The following is a 9,188-nucleotide window of genomic DNA, read 5'->3' as shown; positions in this document are numbered from 1 at the left end:
AGTAGCAGCAGTGGGTACCATCTACAAGATGCACTGCAGCAACTCCCCCAGGCTCCCCACCTTCCAAACCCCACGGCCACTTCCATCTAGAAGGACAAGGGGCAGCTGATACATGGGAACACCTCCTGACAACTCTGTTGGAATTCCTTGAGGAGGTAATGAGCAAGTTAGACAAAGGAGAGCCGGTGGACAGGATTTATTTGGATTTCCAGAAGGGTTTAGATAAAGTGCCACACAGGAAACTGCTGATTAAGAGCCCATGGCATTCGGGGCAAAGTACTGACATGGATAGAGGATTGGCTGACTGGCACAGAGTGGGGATAGAGGGGTCCTCTTTCAAGATGGCCGCCGGTGACAAGTGCAGCTCCACAGGGGTCAGTGTTGGGACATCTTAAGGATCTGGATAAAGGAATTGAGGTCATTGTTGCTAGGTTTGCAGCTGACACAAAGATAGCAGGAAAGGTCGTATTGAGGAGGCGGAGAGGCTGCGGAAGGACTTGGGCAGGTTGGGAAAGTGAGAACAGGTGGAATATAATGTGGGAAACCGTGAGGCAATTATGAGGGGTCACGGATAGGATAAATAGATAAGGTCTTTTCCGTGGGGTGGGGGAGTCCAATGGCATTGGTTGAGGGTGAGAGGGGAAAGATAAGAGGCATAGTCTGTTTTCTGAAAGGCTTTAGAAATCTGAGGCATAAAGGGATTGGGTGGGGTCCTAGCTCAGGATTCTCACATGCAGGTTCAGTTGGCAGTTAGGACGGCAAATGCAGCGTTAGCATTCCTTTCCAGAGCGGCACGGTGGCACAGTGGTTAGCACGGCTGCCTCACAGCGTCAGAGACCCGGGTTCAATTCCCGCCTCAGGCGACTGACTGTGTGGAGTTTGCACGTTCTCCCCGTGTCTGCGTGTGGGTTTCCTCCGGGTGCTCCGGTTTCCTCCCATGGTCACAAAGATGTGCAGGTCTGGTGAATTGGCCACGCTAAATTGCCCGTAGTGTTAGGGGCCGGGGTAAATGTGGGGCAATGGGTCTGGGTGGGTTGCGCTTCGGCGGGTCGGTGTGGACTTGTTGGGCCTTTTTCCACACTGTTAGTAATCTTAAGAAAAGAGCAGGATGTACTGTACAAGGCTCTGGTCAGACCACATTTGAAGTATTGCGAGCAGTATAGGGCCCCGTATCTCAGGATGGGTGAGGAGGGGTTCCAGAGTAGGTTTACAAGACTGACCCCAGGGATGAAGGGATTGTCATACGAGGAACGGGTGAGGACTCTGGGTCTGTACTCGATGGAGTCTAGAAGGGTGAGGGGTGAGGGGGCAATCTGCTTGAGACTTAGAGAACACCAAGGGGGCTTTGGAGGCCATTGGGCGCATTTAAGACTTGAGATAGGTAATCTCTTGATGAGTAAGGGAGGGGTCAAGGGTCACGGGAGAGTGGGGTTGAGAAACATATCAGCCATGATGGAATAGAGAAGCAGACTCGATGGGCCAAAAGGCCTAATTCCGCTCCGATTCCTTACGCAAGTTCCCCTTCCGAGCCCCTCGCCGTCTGCGACTCGGAAATCTATCGGCCGTTCCTTCAGTGTCAGCTGGGTCAGAATCCTGGGACCCCCTCCCTGAGGGTGCTGTGTTGGGTGGGTGGGGGTGTGGGGGGGGGTCCCTACACCACACAGGGTTCAAGATGGCGGCTCACACCCACCTTCTCAGTTGCAGGGGGGTTGCAAATGGGGCAATAAATCCTGGGCTCAGCCAGCGAAACCCGGGCCCCACGAGTGAACACGAAACTGCACTGCGGGTGTTTACTGAAGATAAAATGTCAGCAGCTTGACCTGACTCCCAGAGGGCCGCCTGGCTCGTTGATGAATTACACCTCAGGCGCTGGTTCTGGGACGTGGTTGAGAAATCAAAGCCAGGGAAAAGGGCACAAAGTGAAACGAGAGACTTTTGAGTCACGTTGTTTCAGTGAGTAAGGTGTCGCTTTTAAAGTGGTTTTCCCTTGACCTGGGAGGGGGGATGTTGAATTCTCTGGCCGTGAATTGAAAATGTGGCGCCACCTTTCAGAACAGACAGTCCAGGGATCAATCAGTCCTGTCGGAGCGAGGGACGGCTGTGATTAACGTAAGGCAGGGCTCCTATTGGGTCCAACCTTTCCTGTTTTGCTGTGCTCACTATTCTGTCATTGGGCATTGCTCAGGGTTAGCTCCTGCTGTTTAACAGCGACAGTCCATGTTCTTCCTGCAGTCAGAAAGCAGCGATGGCTCTGTGCGTGCTACTCGTCCTTTACTGCTTCTCTCCGGGTAAGTTCTTTTTAAGAACTCTTTCTCTTCAGTGATTCCTTTGTGTTCTCCAAGCTCTGGTGTTTTTTTTTGGAGCAGCGGGGCAGCGTTTGAGGTTTGAAGCCTGGTGCCCTGTGGGGTTCTGCAGGGGGTCAATGTTGGGACCCCCCCCTGTTGTCTGTGGTTCATACAAACGATTTGGACTTGAGTGTTGGAGGGTCGACCAGCAAGTTTGGAGTTGAGACAAGGAGTGGTGTTTTGGTAAACAATGTGGAAGGATAGCCTTCGATTACCGGAGGATATAACTGGTCAGTGGCAAATAGAATTCAGGATAAGTGTGAGGTGATGCACTTGAGTAGATCTAAGGGGCAACTTTTTCACCCAGAGGGTGGTACGTGTGTGGAATGAGCTGCCAGAGGATGTGGTGGAGGCTGGTACAATTGCAACATTTAAGAGGCATCTGGATGGGTGTATGAATAGGAAGGGTTTGGAGGGATATGGGCCGGGTGCTGGCAGGTGGGAGTAGGTTGGGTCGGCAGGGACGGGTTGGACCGAAGGGTCTGTTTCCGTGCTGTACATCTCTATGATTCTCGGACAAACAAGGCAAGGGAACACTAGGACCCTGAGAAGCACTGAGGGTCAGAGGGAGTTTACCGGTCCCTGAAGGTGGCAGGACGAAGGATTATGGGATACTTGCCTTCATTAACCGAGGTGTAAGAGTTTGAGAGCAGGGAGAGTTTGGCTGGGAGCTGTACACAACGTGGGTGAGGCCACGCGGCGAGAGTATTGTGGGCAGTTCCTGGGGGGGGGGGGGGGCTGTTTTCCTCAGAGCGGAGGTGATTGAGGGGGCACATGATAGAGACGGAGAAACTGCTGAGGGGTATCGAACTCTTTCCCCTTGGTGGAGGGATCAGCAACTGGAGGGGGAGGGAGATGGATAGATTTAAGGGAAGGGGCTGAAGGTTTAGAGGGGGAACGTGAGGAAAAATGTTCTCTCCCAAAGGCTGGTGGGAAATCTGGAACTCATTGCCTGTAAGCCTCATCACATTGCTTTTTACTTGTGACCCTCAGGTACAAGGTAGTATCTACCCCATTCACATCCTGCCAGTTACTTCATCCGAGAACAGAAACCGTTGATGTATCCCACCCACCCCTCACCTCCCCACCCACCCCCCTTGGTGAATCTCTATCCTTTAGAAAATGGAGCCAAAATGAGGCTGAGGGGGACAAAATTGGCTCTGCCCCGTCGCAAACCATTAGCTTTCCATTTGCTCATTCGGCCTTGCCTTTGGGGAAAGGGTGGCATTTATTGCCTGTCCCTCATTGCCCAGAGGGCAGTTACAAGTCGGCGGCGGCTATGGGCTCTGAAGTCACAACGATGGCAAAATCCTTCCCGAAAGGACGTTAGTCAACCAGACTTTTCTTTCCCCCCTCAAACAATCAACAATGGATTTACGGTCACCGTTAATTAATTTCAATTAAAAACATCTTAATTCCAGATTTTTAATCGAATTCAAATTTCACTGACTGTCCTGTGACAGGATTTGAACCCAGGTTCCCCCATGATGCAACTGGGGGTTTCTGGATTTGTGGGCGGCACGGTGGCACAGTGGTTAGCACTGCTGCCTCACAGCGCCAGAGACCCGGGTTCAATTCCCGACTCAGGCGACTGACTGTGTGGAGTTTGCACGTTCTCCCCGTGTCTCCGTCGGTTTCCTCCGGGTGCTCCGGTTTCCTCCCACAGTCCAAAGATGTGCAGGGTCAGGTGAATTGGCCATACTAAATTGCCCGTAGTGTTAGGTAAGGGGTAAATGTAGGGGAATGGGTGGGTTTCGCTTCGGCGGGTCGGTGTGGACTTGTTGGGCCGAAGGGCCTGTTTCCACACAGTAATCTAATCTAATCTAAAAGGCCCGGTGATAAAGCTATTAGGTCACACCTAGGTTTCCAGCGATCTCACTTACTCCCCTGTAAAACCTTTCCACTTGTAACTTCAATAGGGTTGGCTAGTCGCCCAACTTGGCCTAAGTGCTTTGCCAATGTTAACCCCGCTAGCAACAACAACTTGACAACAATTGCTGGCATTGCCTTGTCAAAGAATTGAGGAAACATAAGAGGTGCTACTGATTTTAAGGATCCCATTACACTCCAAAGCAAATCAAAGATGTTCTCCTCCACATCGTGGCTAACGTCTCTCCTGGCTTTTATCGTGACGCAAATGTTGGCTGGTTTGATTGCGACGGTGTTTCCAATAAAGGGTTGAAGAAAGCAGATCCGAATCCCCATTCCAATATTCAGCCACAGCCGAGTGAGGGAAAACCTGCCCTCAGTGACCCAAAACTCATTGGCGACACGGGATTGAACTTGCCTTCCAAAATTTCCTAGTGAGCCACAACAATGAGGTACACTTCCTCTCAGGATCTTGCGTGCCAAAATAAGGCAGATTCTTCGCCCCTCTCCCTCCCTTCACCATCCAGGGTTCACCCAAGAGCACCTGGCAGCTGGAGCAGAGGCTGTTGCTAGGCCAACAGGTTTGCGCAGCCGCATTCCACTCAGTATAAAGTTGCTAGCCCTGTTAATAATGAGCCATGAATTGCCCCTAAATCCCATCTGGATTAGTAACTTCCTCAAGAGGAGGGGAAATCTGCCTTCTTTTTCCCGTCTGGTCTATACATGACTCCATAGACTTGAGCTCCACCACTTCAAGGGGTGGGGGGGGGGGGGGTGGTGTTCATTCACCATCACCCCCATATTCCCACACATGCTCAGAACAAGATACTAAAACGATCTCTCAGAGCCTCGTTGCTAGGTGATTTAGCCAATCCCGTATCGAGTAGTCATGTCATATCCAGAAGCCCAAAGAATTCTATTAGAGCAAAAACTTTGAGAAGAACTAAGGACTGGCATCAATTGCCCACGCATTTTCAACTAACCTCTCCTATTTCCTCAGGCAATGCATTATCACAATGAGCCGGCAGCGCTGCTGCCTCACAGCGCCAGCGGCCTGGGTTCAATTCCAGCCTCAGTCTGTGCGGAGTTTGCATGTTCTCCCCGTGCCTGTGTGGGTTTCCTCCCCCAGTCCAAAGATGTGTGGGTTGGCTGGGCTAAATTGCCCTGTGTAGTGTCCAGGGAGGTGCAAACTGGGTGGGCTGGTCGTGGGGAATGCAGGGGTCGGGTGGGAGGGTTAGTGTGGACTAGATAGGCTGAATGGCTGACTCTCACAGTGTCGGGACTCTCCAATAATTGTAGTCTTCTGGCTCTGCTTGTAAGCAGAGCTCCTTAGACTATCAATTGCGAACTCTATTCTTACCAGGCCCGGGCTTGGGCCTGCACAGAGCAATCGCTGTTTACTTTGCTGCGTGTCGTCATGACGACCAACAAAACACAAAGCTCTCAGAGCGCTGGCCTCGGGCAATCCCATGACTAGAACATTCCTGCCAGGGTTAGTTGTAATTGCTGCCTGAGAGCTAATGGAAGGGTCGAAAGAAAGGATTTGGAGTTCAGGAGCAGGGATGTCTCTCTGCAATTGGACAGGGTGGGCCCACACCCTGGGGTATTGAGTGTGCGTGCAGTTTGAAGTGGGGGGAGGGGGGGGCTCCTGATCTGAGAAGGGACGTTCTGGCGATGGAGAGGGGAGTGCAGCCAAGGGTTTCCCAGACGGATTCCTGGGACCGACGGCCGGAGGGAGACCGGATCGGGTTAGGATTATATTGACCGGGAGTCTGGAAGGGGGCATCTCATGGAAGGGTAAAAAACATCCTGATGAAGGGCTTTTGCCCGAAACATCGATTTTCCTGCTCCTCGGACCTGCTGTGCTTTTCCAGCGCCCACTCTCGTCTTGAGGGTAAAGGATGATCCCAATGAACAGAGATGGGGGGGGAAGTCCAGAACCCCCCAGGGTTGGGGTTGGGGGGGGGGGTCACGGTCTAAGGATAGGACCGAGATGAGGAGAAATGTCCTCACCCAGAGAGTGGGGTGGGAATAGCCTCCGTCGCAGAAAGCAGTCAGGAGCGAAACACTGAATGCTTTCCCGATGGCGTCGGATATTGTTCTTGGGGCTGAAGGGTTTCGAAGAGGGCGAGAGAGGGGCAGGGAACTGAGTTGGCCCGCAATCAGGCTGAATGGCGGGGAGGGCCGAACGGTCACACCCCTGCTCCTGGTTCTGTTTTTGGGGGTCACGAACTCCGACCACCCCGGAAGTGCTTCCCAGCAGGAGATTAGTGACACACAAGCAGCCATCTACTTCCAGCCCAGAGATTTCAGCCCCGGGGTGGGGGGGGGGGGGGGGCCTTGCTTCGATCTGTCACTGAAAGACATCCCTTTTGTACTCTGATCCCCTGAAGTGGGATTCGAACACAGAACCCTTAATTTGATCAATTTGTAGCTCCGCCCGGCTTCGAAGGCAGCTGCGCTCAAACGGTTGACCTCAGGGAAGACAGAGAGAGAGAGGTTGTTCAATCTCTTTGTAGAAAATGGGTCCCAGACTGGTTTTAGTTCCCCATCCCTTGGCTCCTGCGGTTTAGCTGACCTTAGATTCACTGCAACAATGCTGTTTATACGCAAAGCTGTACGGGAACAGTTCCGTTCTGTAAAAAAATTAAAAGCACGTTTGACCAGAGACAACCAGGAATCGATCATTAATGAGTCATACAGCAGGGAAACTGTCCCCTCAGCCCAACCAGTCTGTGTCGACCGTAATCCCAAAGTAAGCTAGGCTCCTGACACATTCCCCTCCACATTTTTCCTTTTCATACCCTTATCCAAATATCTGTTTTAAATGTTGTAACTGCACTCACATCCACCATTACCTCTGGAAGACCATTCCATGCTAGAGCGACTCTGTGTTTCTTTAAAGATTGCCATAGAGTCATCGAGATGTACAGCACAGAAACAGACCCTTCGGCCCATCCCGTCCATGCAGACCCGGATATCCCAACCCAATCTAGTCCCATTTAGAGTCATAGAGATGTACAGCACAGAAACAGACCCTTCGGCCCAACCCATCCATGCTAACCCAGATATCCCAACCCAATCTAGTCCCATTTAGAGTCATAGAGATGTACAGCACAGAAACAGGACCTTCGGCCCAACCTGTCCATGCTGACCCAGATATCCCAACCCAATCTAGTCCCATTTAGAATCATAGAGATGTACAGCACGGAAACAGACCCTTCGGTCCAACCTGTCCATGCTGACCCAGATATCCCAACCCAATCTAGTCCCATTTAGAGTCGTAGAGATGTACAGCACAGAAACAGACCCTTCGGTCCAACCCGTCCGTGCTGACCCAGATATCCCAACCCAATCCAGTCCCATTTAGAGTCATAGAGATGTACAGCATGGACACAGACCCTTTGGCCCATCCCGTCCATGCTGACCCGGATATCCCAACCCAATCTAGTCCCATTTAGAGTCATCGAGATGTACAGCACAGAATCAGACCCTTCGGCCCATCCCGTCCATGCTGACCCAGATATCCCAACCCAATCCAGTCCCATTTAGAGTCATAGAGATGTACAGAACGGAAACAGACCCTTCGGTCCATCCCGTCCATGCTGACCCAGATATCCCAACCCAATCCAGTCCCATTTAGAGTCATAGAGATGTACAGCACGGAAACAGACCCTTCGGTCCAACCCGTCCATGCTGACCCAGATATCCCATTGGTTCGGCTGCTTACTGTGTACAGTTCTGGTCGCCACATTACCAAAAGGATGTGGACGCTTTGGAGAGGGTGCAGGGGAGGTTCACCAGGATGCTGCCCTGGTATGGAAGGTGCTCGCTATGAAGAGAAGCTGAGTAGGTTAGGATTGTTTTCATCAGAAAAAAGGAGATTGAGGGAGGGACCAGATTGAGGTCTACAAAGTCATGAAGGGTATAGACAGGGCGAATAGAGACAAGCTTTTTCCCCAGGGTGAAGGATTCAATAACCGAGAGGTCACGGGAGGTAAAAGCTAACGTCCAACCGAGCTGACCTAGCGCTGAAGCGAGGTTTGAAATTTGCGCTTGTTTTTTTGTGGGAGGGCAAATGAAGATCTGAGTTTTGTTTTTGCATCAGTCCTGGCCAGTTTTGATTGGAACAACAAGACCTGCTTTGATGGAACCATAAACCCGTGCCAAGACCTGCGGTCAGCTGTCAAATGCGACGCGGTGCACCACTGCGTGAAGACCGTGTGGAGCCAGGCGAAAGTGGTAAGTGGTCTCTCTCAACAACAACCTCACCTCCTGTGACGCTGGGAATTAATGACACCACCCTATCTCCCATTCAGGTCGGACTTCTCACCATCCTATTTCTTACGCTGCTGTTGTGAACAGCGTCCTACGGGCCTTCTTTAAAGATCGAGGTCAAGCGGTTGGGTTTCGTAATGAGCGCCAGGGTATTCCAAAACCCCTGAAGTGAGCTAACAGATTTCTCAATTCCCTTTTCTGGCCCTAGCAAGCAGCAAGAACTGAACCTCCCCAAGTCCCCAGCCACACACAGATATACAGGGTGTTTCTCACTTCTCCCCCCACCCTTCCCCCACACACACTTTTTCGGCTTGGGGTGGTTTATTTAGATTTCGACTTAGTTCGCAAGTTCATAAGGTCTCGGAGAGGAATTAGGCCATTCGGCCCATCGAGTCCGGTCCGCCGTTCAATCCTAAGTAGCCAAGCTGGGAGAACACAGCTTCCTGCTTGTCCACTTTGGTTGTCCTCCCAGCCTCCCGCTTGTCTGTTTTGGATTCCGGCCTCTGCATTTTCTTTCTGTCGCTGTCGTTCAGTCATGACTGAGATGCTCCTCACTCCCCATTTTTCTCCCTTCTCCCCATTTCCCTTCAAACCCATTACCAATTGAAAGATCTGCCTCACCCCTCCTTAAATTTATTCACAGTCCCAGCATCCACTGTACTTTGGGCTTCGCAAATCCCACAGATTCACAATTTT

The 9,188-nt window shown here is 51.6% G+C and overlaps 1 long non-coding RNA gene across 1 annotated transcript; it reads left to right on the top strand.

Annotated features, from left to right (window-relative positions):
* Nucleotides 1-1,753: 1,753 nt before the first annotated feature.
* Nucleotides 1,754-8,456, top strand: LOC122547496. The gene is made up of 2 exons (XR_006311013.1): nt 1,754-2,288; nt 8,323-8,456. It is a non-coding gene; the product is annotated as an uncharacterized LOC122547496 (long non-coding RNA).
* Nucleotides 8,457-9,188: the final 732 nt, after the last annotated feature.

This window comes from Chiloscyllium plagiosum, unplaced genomic scaffold (assembly GCF_004010195.1).
Source record: "Chiloscyllium plagiosum isolate BGI_BamShark_2017 unplaced genomic scaffold, ASM401019v2 scaf_7037, whole genome shotgun sequence".
Classification (NCBI taxonomy): Eukaryota; Metazoa; Chordata; class Chondrichthyes; order Orectolobiformes; family Hemiscylliidae; genus Chiloscyllium; species Chiloscyllium plagiosum.
This window is presented reverse-complemented; position numbering and strand designations above follow the sequence as displayed.